This window comes from Lissotriton helveticus, chromosome 4_1 (assembly GCF_964261635.1).
Source record: "Lissotriton helveticus chromosome 4_1, aLisHel1.1, whole genome shotgun sequence".
NCBI classification, from domain to species: Eukaryota; Metazoa; Chordata; class Amphibia; order Caudata; family Salamandridae; genus Lissotriton; species Lissotriton helveticus.
Genome location: NC_136063.1, coordinates 969,776,200 through 969,797,229, shown reverse-complemented (window position 1 = coordinate 969,797,229; position 21,030 = coordinate 969,776,200). Strand labels below are relative to the sequence as shown.

General features: G+C 33.0%; 5 non-coding genes across 5 annotated transcripts; all 5 read right to left on the bottom strand.

The window, feature by feature from the left end:
- Positions 1–1,036: 1,036 nt before the first annotated feature.
- Positions 1,037–1,110, bottom strand: TRNAI-AAU (transfer RNA isoleucine (anticodon AAU)). The gene has a single exon. It is a non-coding gene; the product is annotated as a tRNA-Ile (tRNA).
- Positions 1,111–3,414: 2,304 nt separating this feature from the next.
- TRNAI-AAU (transfer RNA isoleucine (anticodon AAU)) lies at positions 3,415–3,488 on the bottom strand. Its single transcript has one exon. It is a non-coding gene; the product is annotated as a tRNA-Ile (tRNA).
- Positions 3,489–11,651: 8,163 nt separating this feature from the next.
- On the bottom strand, positions 11,652–11,725 carry TRNAI-AAU (transfer RNA isoleucine (anticodon AAU)). The gene has a single exon. It is a non-coding gene; the product is annotated as a tRNA-Ile (tRNA).
- Positions 11,726–15,546: 3,821 nt separating this feature from the next.
- TRNAI-AAU (transfer RNA isoleucine (anticodon AAU)) lies at positions 15,547–15,620 on the bottom strand. Its single transcript has one exon. It is a non-coding gene; the product is annotated as a tRNA-Ile (tRNA).
- A 3,821-nt stretch (positions 15,621–19,441) lies between these two features.
- TRNAI-AAU (transfer RNA isoleucine (anticodon AAU)) lies at positions 19,442–19,515 on the bottom strand. Its single transcript has one exon. It is a non-coding gene; the product is annotated as a tRNA-Ile (tRNA).
- Between the last annotated feature and the right edge of the window lie 1,515 nt (positions 19,516–21,030).

Genomic DNA, 21,030 nt, shown 5'->3' with positions numbered 1-21,030 from the left:
CTCTAACAGACTAAACTAATAGGCTCACTAAATATATAGAATACTTTTGAAGAATTAGCAGATGATGAAATGCTACTGATTCCATCCAATCCTTTAAGCAGCGTGTGATTCAAGGAGATAAACAGTCCAAAATGAGACACAAGAAAAATTCACCTTTGTTCAAACAATTAAACTTCGCCTGTACAGGGATCGAACCTGTGACCTTGGCGTTATTAGCACCACGCTCTAACCATTTGAGCTAACAGGCCATTTTGCCTAACTACCTTGAGGTCCAGCATATGAAGAAGGGCAAATGATAGTTAACCCAGGAGATTTGGAAAGCTTCATTTCAGCAGTATACCATGAAGTTATTGTTATATATTATCAACATGAAGAAACTAATATGACTTAAAAAAATTACAATACAAAAGAGATGTTCATACTTAGTGTTAGAACTTAGAACCATTAACGCTTTTTCCATGTGGTTAAGCAATAAATAAATAGTCATCACCTATATTGAATTGATTCATCTAATCATTTTATCAGCTTCTCCTCAAAGGAAATATAGAGATAAACATGATACAGTAGAAAATACATCTATTTTCAACATTAAAGGTGCATCAAGTATTGGCTTGGAGACTGATTGAAAGTATGTCCTTGGCGTTTTTAACTTCATGCTCTAACAGACTAAACTAATAGTCTCAGTAAATATATAGTATACTATTGAAGATGAAGCAGATGATGAAGTCCTACTGATTGTTAATCCGGGATAGTTGGAAAGCTTATATTCAGCTGTTTACATTCATAGTATCTTTATATATTATCAACAAGACTAAACAAAAATGATCTCAATAAATTCCAATAAATAAGAGATTTAGTTACTTGGCGTTAGAACTTAGAACCATTAATAGATATTCCAGGTGCTTTAAGAATAGTAATTAATTCTATAATTATATCAAATGTATTCATCCAATCCTTCAAGCAGCGTTTGATCCAAGGAGATAAACAGTCCAAAATGAGACACAAGAAAAATTCATCTTTTTTAAAGAATTAAACTTGGCCTGTACAGGGATCGAACCTGTGACCTTGGCGTTATTAGCACCACGCTCTAACCAACTGAGCTAACAGGCCAATTTGTATATCTTCTGGAGGACCGGCACAGGAAGCAGTGCTAATGTTAGTTCAACCGGGAGATTAGGAAAGCTTAATTTCAGCTGTTTAATACGAATTAACTTTCATATTATCAACATGAAGAAACTAATATGACTTCAAAAAAATTGCAATACAAAAGAGATTTCCATACTTAGTGTTAGAATTTTGAACCAGTAAAGTTTTTTCCACGTGGTTTAGCAATAAATAAAAAATCATCACCTATATTCAATTGATTCATCTAATCATTCTATCAGCTTCTGCGCAAAGGAAATATGGAGGTAAACATGATACAGAAGAAAATACATCTATTTTCAACATTAAAGGAGCATCAAGTATTGGCTTGGAGACTGATTGAAATGATGTCCTTGGCGTTTTTAACTTCATGCTCTAACAGACTAAACTAATAGTCTCACTAAATATATAGTATACTATTAAAGATGAAGCAGATGATGAAGTCCTACTGATTGTTAATCCGGGATAGTTGGAAAGCTTATATTCAGCTGTTTACATTCATAGTATCTTTATATATTATCAACAAGACTAAACAAAAATGATCTCAATCAATTGCAATAAATAAGAGATTTAGTTACTAGGCGTTAGAACTTAGAACCATTAATAGATATTCCAGGCGCTTTAAGAATAGTAATTAATTCTACAATTATATCAAATGTATTCATCCAATCCTTCAAGCAGCGTTTGATCCAAGGAGATAAACAGTCCAAAATGAGACACAAGAAAAATTCATCTTTTTTCAAAGAATTAAACTTGGCCTGTACACTGATCGAACATGTGACCTTGGCGTTATTAGCACCCCACTCTAACCAAACTGTGCTAACAGACCAATTTGTACATTTTCTGGAGGACCAGCTCAGGAAGCAGTGCTAATGATAGTTCAACCGGGAGATTTGGAAAGCTTAATTTCAGCTGTTTAATACGAATTAACTTTCATATTATCAACATGAAGAAACTAATATGACTTCAAAAAAATTGCAATACAAAAGAGATTTCCATACTTAGTGTTAGAATTTTGAACCAGTAAAGTTTTTTCCACGTGGTTTAGCAATAAATAAATATTCATCACCTATATTCAATTGATTCATCTAATCATTCTATCAGCTTCTGTGCAAAGGAAATATAGAGGTAAACATGATACAGAAGAAAACACATCTATTTTCAACATTAAAGGAGAATCAAGTATTGGCTTGGAGACTGATTGAAATTATGTCCTTTGCGTTTTTAACTTCATGCTCTAACAGACTAAACTAATAGGCTCACTAAATATATAGAATACTTTTGAAGAATTAGCAGATGATGAAATGCTACTGATTCCATCCAATCCTTCAAGCAGCGTGTGATTCAAGGAGATAAACAGTCCAAAATGAGACACAAGAAAAATTCACCTTTGTTCAAACAATTAAACTTCGCCTGTACAGGGATCAAACCTGTGACCTTGGCGTTATTAGCACCACGCTCTAACTATTTGAGCTAACAGACCATTTTGCATAACTACCTTGAGGTCCAGCATATGAAGAAGGGCAAATGATAGTTAACCCAGGAGATTTGGAAAGCTTCATTTCAGCAGTATACCATGAAGTTATTCTTATATATTATCAACATGAAGAAACTAATATGACTTAAAAAAATTACAATACAAAAGAGATGTTCATACTTAGTGTTAGAACTTAGAACCATTAATGCTTTTTCCATGTGGTTAAGCAATAAATAAATAGTCATCACCTATATTGAATTGATTCATCTAATCATTTTATCAGCTTCTCCTCAAAGGAAATATAGAGATAAACATGATACAGTAGAAAATACATCTATTTTCAACATTAAAGGTGCATCAAGTATTGGCTTGGAGACTGATTGAAAGTATGTCCTTGGCGTTTTTAACTTCATGCTCTAACAGACTAAACTAATAGTCTCAGTAAATATATAGTATACTATTGAAGATGAAGCAGATGATGAAGTCCTACTGATTGTTAATCCGGGATAGTTGGAAAGCTTATATTCAGCTGTTTACATTCATAGTATCTTTATATATTATCAACAAGACTAAACAAAAATGATCTCAATAAATTCCAATAAATAAGAGATTTAGTTACTTGGCGTTAGAACTTAGAACCATTAATAGATATTCCAGGCGCTTTAAGAATAGTAATTAATTCTATAATTATATCAAATGTATTCATCCAATCCTTCAAGCAGCGTTTGATCCAAGGAGATAAACAGTCCAAAATGAGACACAAGAAAAATTCATCTTTTTTAAAGAATTAAACTTGGCCTGTACAGGGATCGAACCTGTGACCTTGGCGTTATTTGCACCACGCTCTAACCAACTGAGCTAACAGGCCAATTTGTATATCTTCTGGAGGACCGGCACAGGAAGCAGTGCTAATGTTAGTTCAACCGGGAGATTAGGAAAGCTTAATTTCAGCTGTTTAATACGAATTAACTTTCATATTATCAACATGAAGAAACTAATATGACTTCAAAAAAATTGCAATACAAAAGACATTTCCATACTTAGTGTTAGAACTTAGAACCATTAATGCTTTTTCCACGTGGTTTAGCAATAAATAAAAAATCATCACCTATATTCAATTGATTCATCTAATCATTCTATCAGCTTCTGCGCAAAGGAAATATGGAGGTAAACATGATACAGAAGAAAATACATCTATTTTCAACATTAAAGGAGCATCAAGTATTGGCTTGGAGACTGATTGAAATGATGTCCTTGGCGTTTTTAACTTCATGCTCTAACAGACTAAACTAATAGTCTCACTAAATATATAGTATACTATTAAAGATGAAGCAGATGATGAAGTCCTACTGATTGTTAATCCAGGATAGTTGGAAAGCTTATATTCAGCTGTTTACATTCATAGTATCTTTATATATTATCAACAAGACTAAACAAAAAAGATCTCAATCAATTGCAATAAATAAGAGATTTAGTTACTAGGCGTTAGAACTTAGAACCATTAATAGATATTCCAGGCGCTTTAAGAATAGTAATTAATTCTATAATTATATCAAATGTATTCATCCAATCCTTCAAGCAGCGTTTGATCCAAGGAGATAAACAGTCCAAAATGAGACACAAGAAAAATTCATCTTTTTTCAAAGAATTAAACTTGGCCTGTACACTGATCGAACCTGTGACCTTGGCGTTATTAGCACCACGCTCTAACCAACTGAGCTAACAGGCCAAATTTCATATCTTGTGGAGGACCAGCACAGGAAGCAGTGCTAATGTTAGTTCAACCGGGAGATTAGGAAAGCTTAATTTCAGCTGTTTAATACAAATTAACTTTCATGTTATCAACATGAAGAAACTAATATGACTTCAAAAAAATTGCAATACAAAAGAGATTTCCATACTTAGTGTTAGAATTTTGAACCAGAAAAGTTTTTTCCACGTGGTTTAGCAATAAATAAAAATTCATCACCTATATTCAATTGATTCATCTAATCATTCTATCAGCTTCTGTGCAAAGGAAATATAGAGGTAAACATGATACAGAAGAAAACACATCTATTTTCAACATAAAGGAGAATCAAGTATTGGCTTGGAGACTGATTGAAATTATGTCCTTTGCGTTTTTAACTTCATGCTCTAACAGACTAAACTAATAGGCTCACTGAATATATAGAATACTTTTGAAGAATTAGCAGATGATGAAATGCTACTGATTCCATCCAATCCTTCAAGCAGCGTGTGATTCAAGGAGATAAACAGTCCAAAATGAGACACAAGAAAAATTCATCTTTGTTCAAACAATTAAACTTCACCTGTACAGGGATCGAACCTGTGACCTTGGCGTTATTAGCACCACGCTCTAACCATCTGAGCTAACAGGCCATTTTGCACAACTACCTGGAGGTCCAGCATATGAAGAAGGGCAAATGATAGTTAACCTAGGAGATTTGGAAAGCTTAATTTCAGCAGTTTACCATGAAGTTATTGTTATATATTATCAACATGAAGAAACTAATATGACTTAAAAAAAATTACAATACAAAAGAGATTTTCATACTTAGTGGTAGAACTTAGAACCATTAACGTTTTTTCCATGTGGTTAAGCAATAAATAAATATTCATCACCTATATTGAATTGATTCATCTAATCATTTTGTCAGCTTCTCCTCAAAGGAAATATAGAGATAAACATGATACAGTAGAAAATACATCTATTTTCAACATTAAAGGAGCATCAAGTATTGGCTTGGAGACTGATTGAAAGTATGTCCTTGGCGTTTTTAACTTCATGCTCTAACAGACTAAACTAATAGAGTCACCAAATATATAGCATACTATTGAAGATGAAGCAGATGATGAAGTCCTACTGATTGTTAATCCGGGATAGTTGGAAAGCTTATATTCAGCTGTTTACATTCATAGTATCTTTATATATTATCAACAAGACTAAACAAAAAAGATCTCAATAAATTGCAATAAATAAGAGATTTAGTTACTTGGCGTTAGAACTTAGAACCATTAATAGATATTCCAGGCGCTTTAAGAATAGTGATTAATTCTATAATTATATCAAATGTATTCATCCAATCCTTCAAGCAGCGTTTGATCCAAGGAGATAAACAGTCCAAAATGAGACACAAGAAAAATTCATCTTTTTTCAAAGAATTAAACTTGGCATGTACAGTGATCGAACCTGTGACCTTGGCGTTATTAGCACCACGCTCTAACCAACTGAGCTAACTGGCCAAATTTCACATCTTCTGGAGGACCAGCACAGGAAGCAGTGCTAATGATAGTTCAACCGGGAGATTTGGAAAGCTTAATTTCAGCTGTTTAATATGAATTAACTTTCATATTATCAACATGAAGAAACTAATATGACTTCAAAAAAATTGCAATACAAAAGAGATTTCCATACTTAGTGTTAGAATTTTGAACCAGTAAAGTTTTTTCCACGTGGTTTAGCAATAAATAAATATTCATCACCTATATTCAATTGATTCATCTAATCATTCTATCAGCTTCTGCGCAAAGGTAATATAGAGGTAAACATGATACAGAAGAAAATACATCTATTTTCAACATTAAAGGAGCATCAAGTATTGGCTTGGAGACTGATTGAAATTATGTCCTTTGCGTTTTTAACTTCATGCTCTAACAGACTAAACTAATAGGCTCACTAAATATATAGAATACTTTTGAAGAATTAGCAGATGATGAAATGCTACTGATTCCATACAATCCTTCAAGCAGCGTGTGATTCAAGGAGATAAACAGTCCAAAATGAGACACAAGAAAAATTCATCTTTTTTCAAAGAATTAAACTTGGCATGTACAGTGATCGAATCTGTGACCTTGGCGTTATTAGCACCACGCTCTAACCAACTGAGCTAACTGGCCAAATTTCACATCTTCTGGAGGACCAGCACAGGAAGCAGTGCTAATGATAGTTCAACCGGGAGATTTGGAAAGCTTAATTTCAGCTGTTTAATATGAATTAACTTTCATATTATCAACATGAAGAAACTAATATGACTTCAAAAAAATTGCAATACAAAAGAGATTTCCATACTTAGTGTTAGAATTTTGAACCAGTAACGTTTTTTCCACGTGGTTTAGCAATAAATAAATATTCATCACCTATATTCGATTGATTCATCTAATCATTCTATCAGCTTCTGCGCAAAGGAAATATGGAGGTAAACATGATACAGAAGAAAATACATCTATTTTCAACATTAAAGGAGCATCAAGTATTGGCTTGGAGACTGATTGAAATGATGTCCTTGGCGTTTTTAACTTCATGCTCTAACAGACTAAAGTAATAGGCTCACTAAATATATAGAATACTTTTGAAGAATTAGCAGATGATGAAATGCTACTGATTCCATCCAATCCTTCAAGCAGCGTGTGATTCAAGGAGATAAACAGTCCAAAATGAGACACAAGAAAAATTCATCTTTGTTCAAACAATTAAACTTCGCCTGTACAGGGATCGAACCTGTAACCTTGGCATTATTAGCACCACGCTCTAACCATCTGAGCTAACAGGCCATTTTGCACAACTACCTGGAGGTCCAGCATATGAAGAAGGGCAAATGATAGTTAACCTAGGAGATTTGGAAAGCTTAATTTCAGCAGTTTACCATGAAGTTATTGTTATATATTATCAACATGAAGAAACTAATATGACTTAAAAAAAATTACAATACAAAAGAGATTTTCATACTTAGTGGTAGAACTTAGAACCATTAACGTTTTTTCCATGTGGTTAAGCAATAAATAAATATTCATCACCTATATTGAATTGATTCATCTAATCATTTTATCAGCTTCTCCTCAAAGGAAATATAGAGATAAACATGATACAGTAGAAAATACATCTATTTTCAACATTAAAGGAGCATCAAGTATTGGCTTGGAGACTGATTGAAAGTATGTCCTTGGCGTTTTTAACTTCATGCTCTAACAGACTAAACTAATAGAGTCACTAAATATATAGCATACTATTGAAGATGAAGCAGATGATGAAGTCCTACTGATTGTTAAACCGGGATAGTTGGAAAGCTTATATTCAGCTGTTTACATTCATAGTATCTTTATATATTATCAACAAGACTAAACAAAAAAGATCTCAATAAATTGCAATAAATAAGAGATTTAGTTACTTGGCGTTAGAACTTAGAACCATTAATAGATATTCCAGGCGCTTTAAGAATAGTGATTAATTCTATAATTATATCAAATGTATTCATCCAATCCTTCAAGCAGCGTTTGATCCAAGGAGATAAACAGTCCAAAATGAGACACAAGAAAAATTCATCTTTTTTCAAAGAATTAAACTTGGCATGTACAGTGATCGAACCTGTGACCTTGGCGTTATTAGCACCACGCTCTAACCAACTGAGCTAACTGGCCAAATTTCACATCTTCTGGAGGACCAGCACAGGAAGCAGTGCTAATGATAGTTCAACCAGGAGATTTGGAAAGCTTAATTTCAGCTGTTTAATATGAATTAACTTTCATATTATCAACATGAAGAAACTAATATGACTTCAAAAAAATTGCAATACAAAAGAGATTTCCATACTTAGTGTTAGAATTTTGAACCAGTAAAGTTTTTTCCACGTGGTTTAGCAATAAATAAAAAATCATCACCTATATTCAATTGATTCATCTAATCATTCTATCAGCTTCTGCGCAAAGGAAATATGGAGGTAAACATGATACAGAAGAAAATACATCTATTTTCAACATTAAAGGAGCATCAAGTATTGGCTTGGAGACTGATTGAAATGATGTCCTTGGCGTTTTTAACTTCATGCTCTAACAGACTAAACTAATAGGCTCACTAAATATATAGAATACTTTTGAAGAATTAGCAGATGATGAAATGCTACTGATTCCATCCAATCCTTCAAGCAGCGTGTGATTCAAGGAGATAAACAGTCCAAAATGAGACACAAGAAAAATTCATCTTTGTTCAAACAATTAAACTTCGCCTGTACAGGGATCGAACCTGTAACCTTGGCATTATTAGCACCACGCTCTAACCATCTGAGCTAACAGGCCATTTTGCACAACTACCTGGAGGTCCAGCATATGAAGAAGGGCAAATGATAGTTAACCTAGGAGATTTGGAAAGCTTAATTTCAGCAGTTTACCATGAAGTTATTGTTATATATTATCAACATGAAGAAACTAATATGACTTAAAAAAAATTACAATACAAAAGAGATTTTCATACTTAGTGGTAGAACTTAGAACCATTAACGTTTTTTCAATGTGGTTAAGCAATAAATAAATATTCATCACCTATATTGAATTGATTCATCTAATCATTTTATCAGCTTCTCCTCAAAGGAAATATAGAGATAAACATGATACAGTAGAAAATACATCTATTTTCAACATTAAAGGAGCATCAAGTATTGGCTTGGAGACTGATTGAAAGTATGTCCTTGGCGTTTTTAACTTCATGCTCTAACAGACTAAACTAATAGAGTCACTAAATATATAGCATACTATTGAAGATGAAGCAGATGATGAAGTCCTACTGATTGTTAAACCGGGATAGTTGGAAAGCTTATATTCAGCTGTTTACATTCATAGTATCTTTATATATTATCAACAAGACTAAACAAAAAAGATCTCAATAAATTGCAATAAATAAGAGATTTAGTTACTTGGCGTTAGAACTTAGAACCATTAATAGATATTCCAGGCGCTTTAAGAATAGTGATTAATTCTATAATTATATCAAATGTATTCATCCAATCCTTCAAGCAGCGTTTGATGCAAGGAGATAAACAGTCCAAAATGAGACACAAGAAAAATTCATCTTTTTTCAAAGAATTAAACTTGTTATGTACAGTGATCGAACCTGTGACCTTGGCGTTATTAGCACCACGCTCTAACCAACTGAGCTAACTGGCCAAATTTCACATCTTCTGGAGGACCAGCACAGGAAGCAGTGCTAATGATAGTTCAACCAGGAGATTTGGAAAGCTTAATTTCAGCTGTTTAATATGAATTAACTTTCATATTATCAACATGAAGAAACTAATATGACTTCAAAAAAATTGCAATACAAAAGAGATTTCCATACTTAGTGTTAGAATTTTGAACCAGTAAAGTTTTTTCCACGTGGTTTAGCAATAAATAAATATTCATCACCTATATTCAATTGATTCATCTAATCATTCTATCAGCTTCTGCGCAAAGGTAATATAGAGGTAAACATGATACAGAAGAAAATACATCTATTTTCAACATTAAAGGAGCATCAAGTATTGGCTTGGAGACTGATTGAAATTATGTCCTTTGCGTTTTTAACTTCATGCTCTAACAGACTAAACTAATAGACTCACTAAATATATAGAATACTTTTGAAGAATTAGCAGATGATGAAATGCTACTGATTCCATACAATCCTTCAAGCAGCGTGTGATTCAAGGAGATAAACAGTCCAAAATGAGACACAAGAAAAATTCATCTTTTTTCAAAGAATTAGACTTGGCATGTACAGTGATCGAACCTGTGACCTTGGCGTTATTAGCACCACGCTCTAACCAACTGAGCTAACTGGCCAAATTTCACATCTTCTGGAGGACCAGCACAGGAAGCAGTGCTAATGATAGTTCAACCGGGAGATTTGGAAAGCTTAATTTCAGCTGTTTAATATGAATTAACTTTCATATTATCAACATGAAGTAACTAATATGACTTCAAAAAAATTGCAATACAAAAGAGATTTCCATACTTAGTGTTAGAATTTTGAACCAGTAACGTTTTTTCCACGTGGTTTAGCAATAAATAAATATTCATCACCTATATTCGATTGATTCATCTAATCATTCTATCAGCTTCTGCGCAAAGGAAATATGGAGGTAAACATGATACAGAAGAAAATACATCTATTTTCAACATTAAAGGAGCATCAAGTATTGGCTTGGAGACTGATTGAAATTATGTCCTTTGTGTTTTTAACTTCATGCTCTAACAGACTAAACTAATAGGCTCACTAAATATATAGAATACTTTTGAAGAATTAGCAGATGATGAAATGCTACTGATTCCATCCAATCCTTCAAGCAGCGTGTGATTCAAGGAGATAAACAGTCCAAAATGAGACACAAGAAAAATTCACCTTTGTTCAAACAATTAAACTTGGCCTGTACAGGGATCGAACCTGTGACCTTGGCGTTATTAGCACCAGCTCTAACCATTTGAGCTAACAGGCCATTTTGCATAACTACCTTGAGGTCCAGCATATGAAGAGGGGCAAATGATAGTTAACCCAGGAGATTTGGAAAGCTTCATTTCAGCAGTATACCATGAAGTTATTGTTATATATTATCAACATGAAGAAACTAATATGACTTAAAAAAATTACAATACAAAAGAGATGTTCATACTTAGTGTTAGAACTTAGAACCATTAACGCTTTTTCCATGTGGTTAAGCAATAAATAAATAGTCATCACCTATATTGAATTGATTCATCTAATCATTTTATCAGCTTCTCCTCAAAGGAAATATAGAGATAAACATGATACAGTAGAAAATACATCTATTTTCAACATTAAAGGTGCATCAAGTATTGGCTTGGAGACTGATTGAAAGTATGTCCTTGGCGTTTTTAACTTCATGCTCTAACAGACTAAACTAATAGTCTCAGTAAATATATAGTATACTATTGAAGATGAAGCAGATGATGAAGTCCTACTGATTGTTAATCCGGGATAGTTGGAAAGCTTATATTCAGCTGTTTACATTCATAGTATCTTTATATATTATCAACAAGACTAAACAAAAATGATCTCAATAAATTCCAATAAATAAGAGATTTAGTTACTTGGCGTTAGAACTTAGAACCATTAATAGATATTCCAGGCGCTTTAAGAATAGTAATTAATTCTATAATTATATCAAATGTATTCATCCAATCCTTCAAGCAGCGTTTGATCCAAGGAGATAAACAGTCCAAAATGAGACACAAGAAAAATTCATCTTTTTTAAAGAATTAAACTTGGCCTGTACAGGGATCGAACCTGTGACCTTGGCGTTATTAGCACCACGCTCTAACCAACTGAGCTAACAGGCCAATTTGTATATCTTCTGGAGGACCGGCACAGGAAGCAGTGCTAATGTTAGTTCAACCGGGAGATTAGGAAAGCTTAATTTCAGCTGTTTAATACGAATTAACTTTCATATTATCAACATGAAGAAACTAATATGACTTCAAAAAAATTGCAATACAAAAGAGATTTCCATACTTAGTGTTAGAATTTTGAACCAGTAAAGTTTTTTCCACGTGGTTTAGCAATAAATAAAAAATCATCACCTATATTCAATTGATTCATCTAATCATTCTATCAGCTTCTGCGCAAAGGAAATATGGAGGTAAACATGATACAGAAGAAAATACATCTATTTTCAACATTAAAGGAGCATCAAGTATTGGCTTGGAGACTGATTGAAATTATGTCCTTGGCGTTTTTAACTTCATGCTCTAACAGACTAAACTAATAGTCTCACTAAATATATAGTATACTATTAAAGATGAAGCAGATGATGAAGTCCTACTGATTGTTAATCCGGGATAGTTAAAAAGCTTATATTCAGCTGTTTACATTCATAGTATCTTTATATATTATCAACAAGACTAAACAAAAAAGATCTCAATCAATTGCAATAAATAAGAGATTTAGTTACATGGCGTTAGAACTTAGAACCATTAATAGATATTCCAGGCGCTTTAAGAATAGTAATTAATTCTATAATTATATCAAATGTATTCATCCAATCCTTCAAGCAGCGTTTGATCCAAGGAGATAAACAGTCCAAAATGAGACACAAGAAAAATTCATCTTTTTTCAAAGAATTACACTTGGCCTGTACACTGATCGAACCTGTGACCTTGGCGTTATTAGCACCACGCTCTAACCAACTGAGCTAACAGGCCAAATTTCATATCTTGTGGAGGACCAGCACAGGAAGCAGTGCTAATGTTAGTTCAACCGGGAGATTAGGAAAGCTTAATTTCAGCTGTTTAATACGAATTAACTTTCATATTATCAACATGAAGAAACTAATATGACTTCAAAAAAATTGCAATACAAAAGAGATTTCCATACTTAGTGTTAGAATTTTGAACCAGTAAAGTTTTTTCCACGTGGTTTAGCAATAAATAAAAATTCATCACCTATATTCAATTGATTCATCTAATCATTCTATCAGCTTCTGCGCAAAGGAAATATAGAGGTAAACATGATACAGAAGAAAACACATCTATTTTCAACATTAAAGGAGAATCAAGTATTGGCTTGGAGACTGATTGAAATTATGTCCTTTGCGTTTTTAACTTCATGCTCTAACAGACTAAACTAATAGGCTCACTAAATATATAGAATACTTTTGAAGAATTAGCAGATGATGAAATGCTACTGATTCCATCCAATCCTTCAAGCAGCGTGTGATTCAAGGAGATAAACAGTCCAAAATGAGACACAAGAAAAATTCATCTTTGTTCAAACAATTAAACTTCGCCTGTACAGGGATCGAACCTGTGACCTTGGCATTATTAGCACCACGCTCTAACCATCTGAGCTAACAGGCCATTTTGCACAACTACCTGGAGGTCCAGCATATGAAGAAGGGCAAATGATAGTTAACCTAGGAGATTTGGAAAGCTTAATTTCAGCAGTTTACCATGAAGTTATTGTTATATATTATCAACATGAAGAAACTAATATGACTTAAAAAAAATTACAATACAAAAGAGATTTTCATACTTAGTGGTAGAACTTAGAACCATTAACGTTTTTTCCATGTGGTTAAGCAATAAATAAATATTCATCACCTATATTGAATTGATTCATCTAATCATTTTATCAGCTTCTCCTCAAAGGAAATATAGAGATAAACATGATACAGTAGAAAATACATCTATTTTCAACATTAAAGGAGCATCAAGTATTGGCTTGGAGACTGATTGAAAGTATGTCCTTGGCGTTTTTAACTTCATGCTCTAACAGACTAAACTAATAGAGTCACTAAATATATAGCATACTATTGAAGATGAAGCAGATGATGAAGTCCTACTGATTGTTAATCCGGGATAGTTGGAAAGCTTATATTCAGCTGTTTACATTCATAGTATCTTTATATATTATCAACAAGACTAAACAAAAAAGATCTCAATAAATTGCAATAAATAAGAGATTTAGTTACTTGGCGTTAGAACTTAGAACCATTAATAGATATTCCAGGCGCTTTAAGAATAGTGATTAATTCTATAATTATATCAAATGTATTCATCCAATCCTTCAAGCAGCGTTTGATCCAAGGAGATAAACAGTCCAAAATGAGACACAAGAAAAATTCAACTTTTTTCAAAGAATTAAACTTGGCATGTACAGTGATCGAACCTGTGACCTTGGCGTTATTAGCACCACGCTCTAACCAACTGAGCTAACTGGCCAAATTTCACATCTTCTGGAGGACCAGCACAGGAAGCAGTGCTAATGATAGTTCAACCGGGAGATTTGGAAAGCTTAATTTCAGCTGTTTAATATGAATTAACTTTCATATTATCAACATGAAGAAACTAATATGACTTCAAAAAAATTGCAATACAAAAGAGATTTCCATACTTAGTGTTAGAATTTTGAACCAGTAAAGTTTTTTCCACGTGGTTTAGCAATAAATAAATATTCATCACCTATATTCAATTGATTCATCTAATCATTCTATCAGCTTCTGTGCAAAGGTAATATAGAGGTAAACATGATACAGAAGAAAATACATCTATTTTCAACATTAAAGGAGCATCAAGTATTGGCTTGGAGACTGATTGAAATTATGTCCTTTGCGTTTTTAACTTCATGCTCTAACAGACTAAACTAATAGGCTCACTAAATATATAGAATACTTTTGAAGAATTAGCAAATGATGAAATGCTACTGATTCCATACAATCCTTCAAGCAGCGTGTGATTCAAGGAGATAAACAGTCCAAAATGAGACACAAGAAAAATTCATCTTTGTTCAAACAATTAAACTTGGCCTGTAAAGGGATCGAACCTGTGACCTTGGCATTATTAGCACCACGCTCTAACCATCTGAGCTAACAGACCATTTTGCACAACTACCTGGAGGTCCAGCAAATGAAGAAGGGCAAATGATAGTTAACCCAGGAAATTTGGAAAGCTTAATTTCAGCAGTTTACCATGAAGTTATTGTTATATATTATCAACATGAAGAAACTAATATGTTTTAAAAAAAATTACAATACAAAAGAGATTTTCAACTTAGTGTTAGAACTTAGAACCATTAACGTTTTTTCCATGTGGTTAAGCAATACATAAATATTCATCACCTATATTGAATTGATTCATCTAATCATTTTATCAGCTTCTCCTCAAAGGAAATATAGAGATAAACATGATACAGTAGAAATACATCTATTTTCAACATTAAAGGAGCATCAAGTATTGGCTTGGAGACTGATTGAAAGTATGTCCTTGGCGTTTTTAACTTCATGCTCTAACAGACTAAACTAATAGAGTCACTAAATATATAGCATACTATTGAAGATGAAGCAGATGATGAAGTCCTACTGATTGTTAATCCGGGATAGTTGGAAAGCTTATATTCAGCTGTTTACATTCATAGTATCTTTATATATTATCAACAAGACTAAACAAAAAAGATCTCAATAAATTGCAATAAATAAGAGATTTAGTTACTTGGCGTTAGAACTTAGAACCATTAATAGATATTCCAGGCGCTTTAAGAATAGTAATTAATTCTATAATTATATCAAATGTATTCATCCAATCCTTCAAGCAGCGTTTGATCCAAGGAGATAAACAGTCCAAAATGAGACACAAGAAAAATTCATCTTTTTTCAAAGAATTAAACTTGGCCTGTACAGGAATCGAACCTGTGACCTTGGCATTATTAGCACCACGCTCTAACCAACTGAGCTAACAGGCCAATTTGCACATCTTCTGGAGGACCGGCACAGGAAGCAGTGCTAATGTTAGTTCAACCGGGAGATTAGGAAAGCTTAATTTCAGCTGTTTAATACGAATTAACTTTCATATTATCAACATGAAGAAACTAATATGACTTCAAAAGAATTGCAATACAAAAGAGATTTCCATACTTAGTGTTAGAATTTTGAACCAGTAAAGTTTTTCCCACGTGGTTTAGCAATAAATAAAAAATCATCACCTATATTCAATTGATTCATCTAATCATTCTATCAGCTTCTGCGCAAAGGAAATATGGAGGTAAACATGATACAGAAGAAAATACATCTATTTTCAACATTAAAGGAGCATCAAGTATTGGCTTGGAGACTGATTGAAATTATGTCCTTGGCGTTTTTAACTTCATGCTCTAACAGACTAAACTAATAGTCTCACTAAATATATAGTATACTATTAAAGATGAAGCAGATGATGAAGTCCTACTGATTGTTAATCCGGGATAGTTGGAAAGCTTATATTCAGCTGTTTACATTCATAGTATCTTTATATATTATCAACAAGACTAAACAAAAAAGATCTCAATCAATTGCAATAAATAAGAGATTTAGTTACTTGGCGTTAGAACTTAGAACCATTAATAGATATTCCAGGCGCTTTAAGAATAGTAATTAATTCTATAATTATATCAAATGTATTCATCCAATCCTTCAAGCAGCGTTTGATCCAAGGAGATAAACAGTCCAAAATGAGACACAAGAAAAATTCATCTTTTTTCAAAGAATTAAACTTGGCCTGTACACTGATCTAACCTGTGACCTTGGCGTTATTAGCACCACGCTCTAACCAACTGAGCTAACAGGCCAAATTTCATATCTTGTGGAGGACCAGCACAGGAAGCAGTGCTAATGATAGTTCAACCAGGAGATTTGGAAAGTTTTATTTCAGCTGTTTAATATGAATTAACTTTCATATTATCAACATGAAGAAACTAATATGACTTCAAAAAAATTGCAATACAAAAGAGATTTCCATACTTAGTGTTAGAATTTTGAACCAGTAAAGTTTTTCCCACGTGGTTTAGCAATAAATAAAAATTCATCACCTATATTCAATTGATTCATCTAATCATTCTATCAGCTTCTGCGCAAAGGAAATATAGAGGTAAACATGATAAAGAAGAAAACACATCTATTTTCAACATTAAAGGAGAATCAAGTATTGGCTTGGAGACTGATTGAAATTATGTCCTTTGCGTTTTTAACTTCATGCTCTAACAGACTAAACTAATAGGCTCACTAAATATATAGAATACTTTTGAAGAATTAGCAGATGATGAAATGCTACTGATTCCATCCAATCCTTCAAGCAGCGTGTGATTCAAGGAGATAAACAGTCCAAAATGAGACTCAAGAAAAATTCATCTTTGTTCAAACAATTAAACTTCGCCTGTACAGGGATCAAACCTGTGACCTTGGTGTTATTAGCACCACGCTCTAACCATCTGAGCTAACAGGCCATTTTGCACAACTACCTGGAGGTCCAGCATATGAAGAAGGGCAAATGATAGTTAACCTAGGAGATTTGGAAAGCTTAATGTCAGCAGTTTACCATGAAGTTATTGTTATATATTATCAACATGAAGAAACTAATATGACTTAAAAAAAATTACAATACAAAAGAGATTTTCATACTTAGTGGTAGAACTTAGAACCATTAACGTTTTTTCCATGTGGTTAAGCAATAAATAAATATTCATCACCTATATTGAATTGATTCATCTAATCATTTTATCAGCTTCTCCTCAAAGGAAATATAGAGATAAACATGATACAGTAGAAAATACATCTATTTTCAACATTAAAGGAGCATCAAGTATTGGCTTGGAGACTGATTGAAAGTATGTCCTTGGCGTTTTTAACTTCATGCTCTAACAGACTAAACTAATAGAGTCACTAAATATATAGCATACTATTGAAGATGAAGCAGATGATGAAGTCCTACTGATTGTTAATCCGGGATAGTTGGAAAGCTTATATTCAGCTGTTTACATTCATAGTATCTTTATATATTATCAACAAGACTAAACAAAAAAGATCTCAATAAATTGCAATAAATAAGAGATTTAGTTACTTGGCGTTAGAACTTAGAACCATTAATAGATATTCCAGGCGCTTTAAGAATAGTGATTAATTCTATAATTATATCAAATGTATTCATCCAATCCTTCAAGCAGCGTTTGATCCAAGGAGATAAACAGTCCAAAATGAGACACAAGAAAAATTCAACTTTTTTCAAAGAATTAAACTTGGCATGTACAGTGATCGAACCTGTGACCTTGGCGTTATTAGCACCACGCTCTAACCAACTGAGCTAACTGGCCAAATTTCACATCTTCTGGAGGACCAGCACAGGAAGCAGTGCTAATGATAGTTCAACCGGGAGATTTGGAAAGCTTAATTTCAGCTGTTTAATATGAATTAACTTTCATATTATCAACATGAAGAAACTAATATGACTTCAAAAAAATTGCAATACAAAAGAGATTTCCATACTTAGTGTTAGAATTTTGAACCAGTAAAGTTTTTTCCACGTGGTTTAGCAATAAATAAATATTCATCACCTATATTCAATTGATTCATCTAATCATTCTATCAGCTTCTGTGCAAAGGTAATATAGAGGTAAACATGATACAGAAGAAAATACATCTATTTTCAACATTAAAGGAGCATCAAGTATTGGCTTGGAGACTGATTGAAATTATGTCCTTTGCGTTTTTAACTTCATGCTCTAACAGACTAAACTAATAGGCTCACTAAATATATAGAATACTTTTGAAGAATTAGCAAATGATGAAATGCTACTGATTCCATACAATCCTTCAAGCAGCGTGTGATTCAAGGAGATAAACAGTCCAAAATGAGACACAAGAAAAATTCATCTTTGTTCAAACAATTAAACTTGGCCTGTAAAGGGATCGAACCTGTGACCTTGGCATTATTAGCACCACGCTCTAACCATCTGAGCTAACAGACCATTTTGCACAACTACCTGGAGGTCCAGCAAATGAAGAAGGGCAAATGATAGTTAACCCAGGAAATTTGGAAAGCTTAATTTCAGCAGTTTACCATGAAGTTATTGTTATATATTATCAACATGAAGAAACTAATATGTTTTAAAAAAAATTACAATACAAAAGAGATTTTCAACTTAGTGTTAGAACTTAGAACCATTAACGTTTTTTCCATGTGGTTAAGCAATACATAAATATTCATCACCTATATTGAATTGATTCATCTAATCATTTTATCAGCTTCTCCTCAAAGGAAATATAGAGATAAACATGATACAGTAGAAATACATCTATTTTCAACATTAAAGGAGCATCAAGTATTGGCTTGGAGACTGATTGAAAGTATGTCCTTGGCGTTTTTAACTTCATGCTCTAACAGACTAAACTAATAGAGTCACTAAATATATAGCATACTATTGAAGATGAAGCAGATGATGAAGTCCTACTGATTGTTAATCCGGGATAGTTGGAAAGCTTATATTCAGCTGTTTACATTCATAGTATCTTTATATATTATCAGCAAGACTAAACAAAAATGATCTCAATAAATTGCAATAAATAAGAGATTTAGTTACTTGGCGTTAGAACTTAGAACCATTAATAGATATTCCAGGCGCTTTAAGAATAGTAATTAATTCTATAATTATATCAAATGTATTCATCCAATCCTTCAAGCAGCGTTTGATCCAAGGAGATAAACAGTCCAAAATGAGACACAAGAAACATTCATCTTTTTTCGAAGAATTAAACTTGGCCTGTACAGGGATCGAACCTGTGACCTTGGCGTTATTAGCACCACGCTCTAACCAACTGAGCTAACAGGCCACTTTGCACATCTTCTGGAGGACCAGCACAGGAAGCAGTGCTAATGATAGTTCAACCGGGAGATTTGGAAAGCTTAATTTCAGCTGTTTAATATGAATTAACTTTCATATTATCAACATGAAGAAACTAATATGACTTCAAAAAAATTGCAATACAAAAGAGATTTCCATACTTAGTGTTAGAATTTTGAACCAGTAACGTTTTTTCCACGTGGTTTAGCAATAAATAAATATTCATCAACTATATTCAATTGATTCATCTAATCATTCTATCAGCTTCTGCGTAAAGGAAATATGGAGGTAAACATGATACAGAAGAAAATACATCTATTTTCAACATTAAAGGAGCATCAAGTATTGGCTTGGAGAATGATTGAAATTATGTCCTTTGCGTTTTTAACTTCATGCTCTAACAGACTAAACTAATAGGCTCACTAAATATATAGAATACTTTTGAAGAATTAGCAGATGATGAAATGCTACTGATTCCATCCAATCCTTCAAGCAGCGTGTGATTCAAGGAGATAAACAGTCCAAAATGAGACACAAGAAAAATTCATCTTTGTTTAAACAATTAAACTTGGCCTGTACAGGGATCGAACCTGTGACCTTGGCGTTATTAGCAGCACACTCTAACCATCTGAGCTAACAGGCCATTTTGCACAAGTTCCTGGAGGTCCAGCATATGAAGAAGGGCAAATGATAGTTAACCCAGGAAATTTGGAAAGCTTAATTTCAGCAGTTTACCATGAAGTTATTGTTATATATTATCAACATGAAGAAACTAATATGACTTAAAAAAAATTACAATACAAAAGAGATTTTCATACTTAGTGTTAGAACTTAGAACCATTAACGTTTTTTTCCATGTGGTTAAGCAATAAATAAATATTCATCACCTATATTGAATTGATTCATCTAATCATTTTATCAGCTTCTCCTCAAAGGAAATATAGAGATAAACATGATACAGTAGAAAATACATCTATTTTCAACATTAAAGGAGCATCAAGTATTGGCTTGGAGACTGATTGAAAGTATGTCCTTGTCGTTTTTAACTTCATGCTCTAACAGACTAAACTAATAGAGTCACTAAATATATAGCATACTATTGAAGATGAAGCAGATGATGAAGTCCTACTGATTGTTAATCCGGGATAGTTGGAAAGCTTATATTCAGCTGTTTACATTCATAGTATCTTTATATATTATCAACAAGACTAAACAAAAATGATCTCAATAAATTGCTATAAATAAGAGATTTAGTTACTTGGCGTTAGAACTTAGAACCATTAATAGATATTCGAGGCGCTTTAAGAATAGTAATTAATTCTATAATTATATCAAATGTATTCATCGAGTCCTTCAAGCAGCGTTTGATCCAAGGAGATAAACAGTCCAAAATGAGACACAAGAAAAATTCATCTTTTTTCAAAGAATTAAGCTTGGCCTGTAGAGGGATCGAACCTGTGACCTTGGCGTTATTAGCACCACGCTCTAACCAACTGAGCTAACA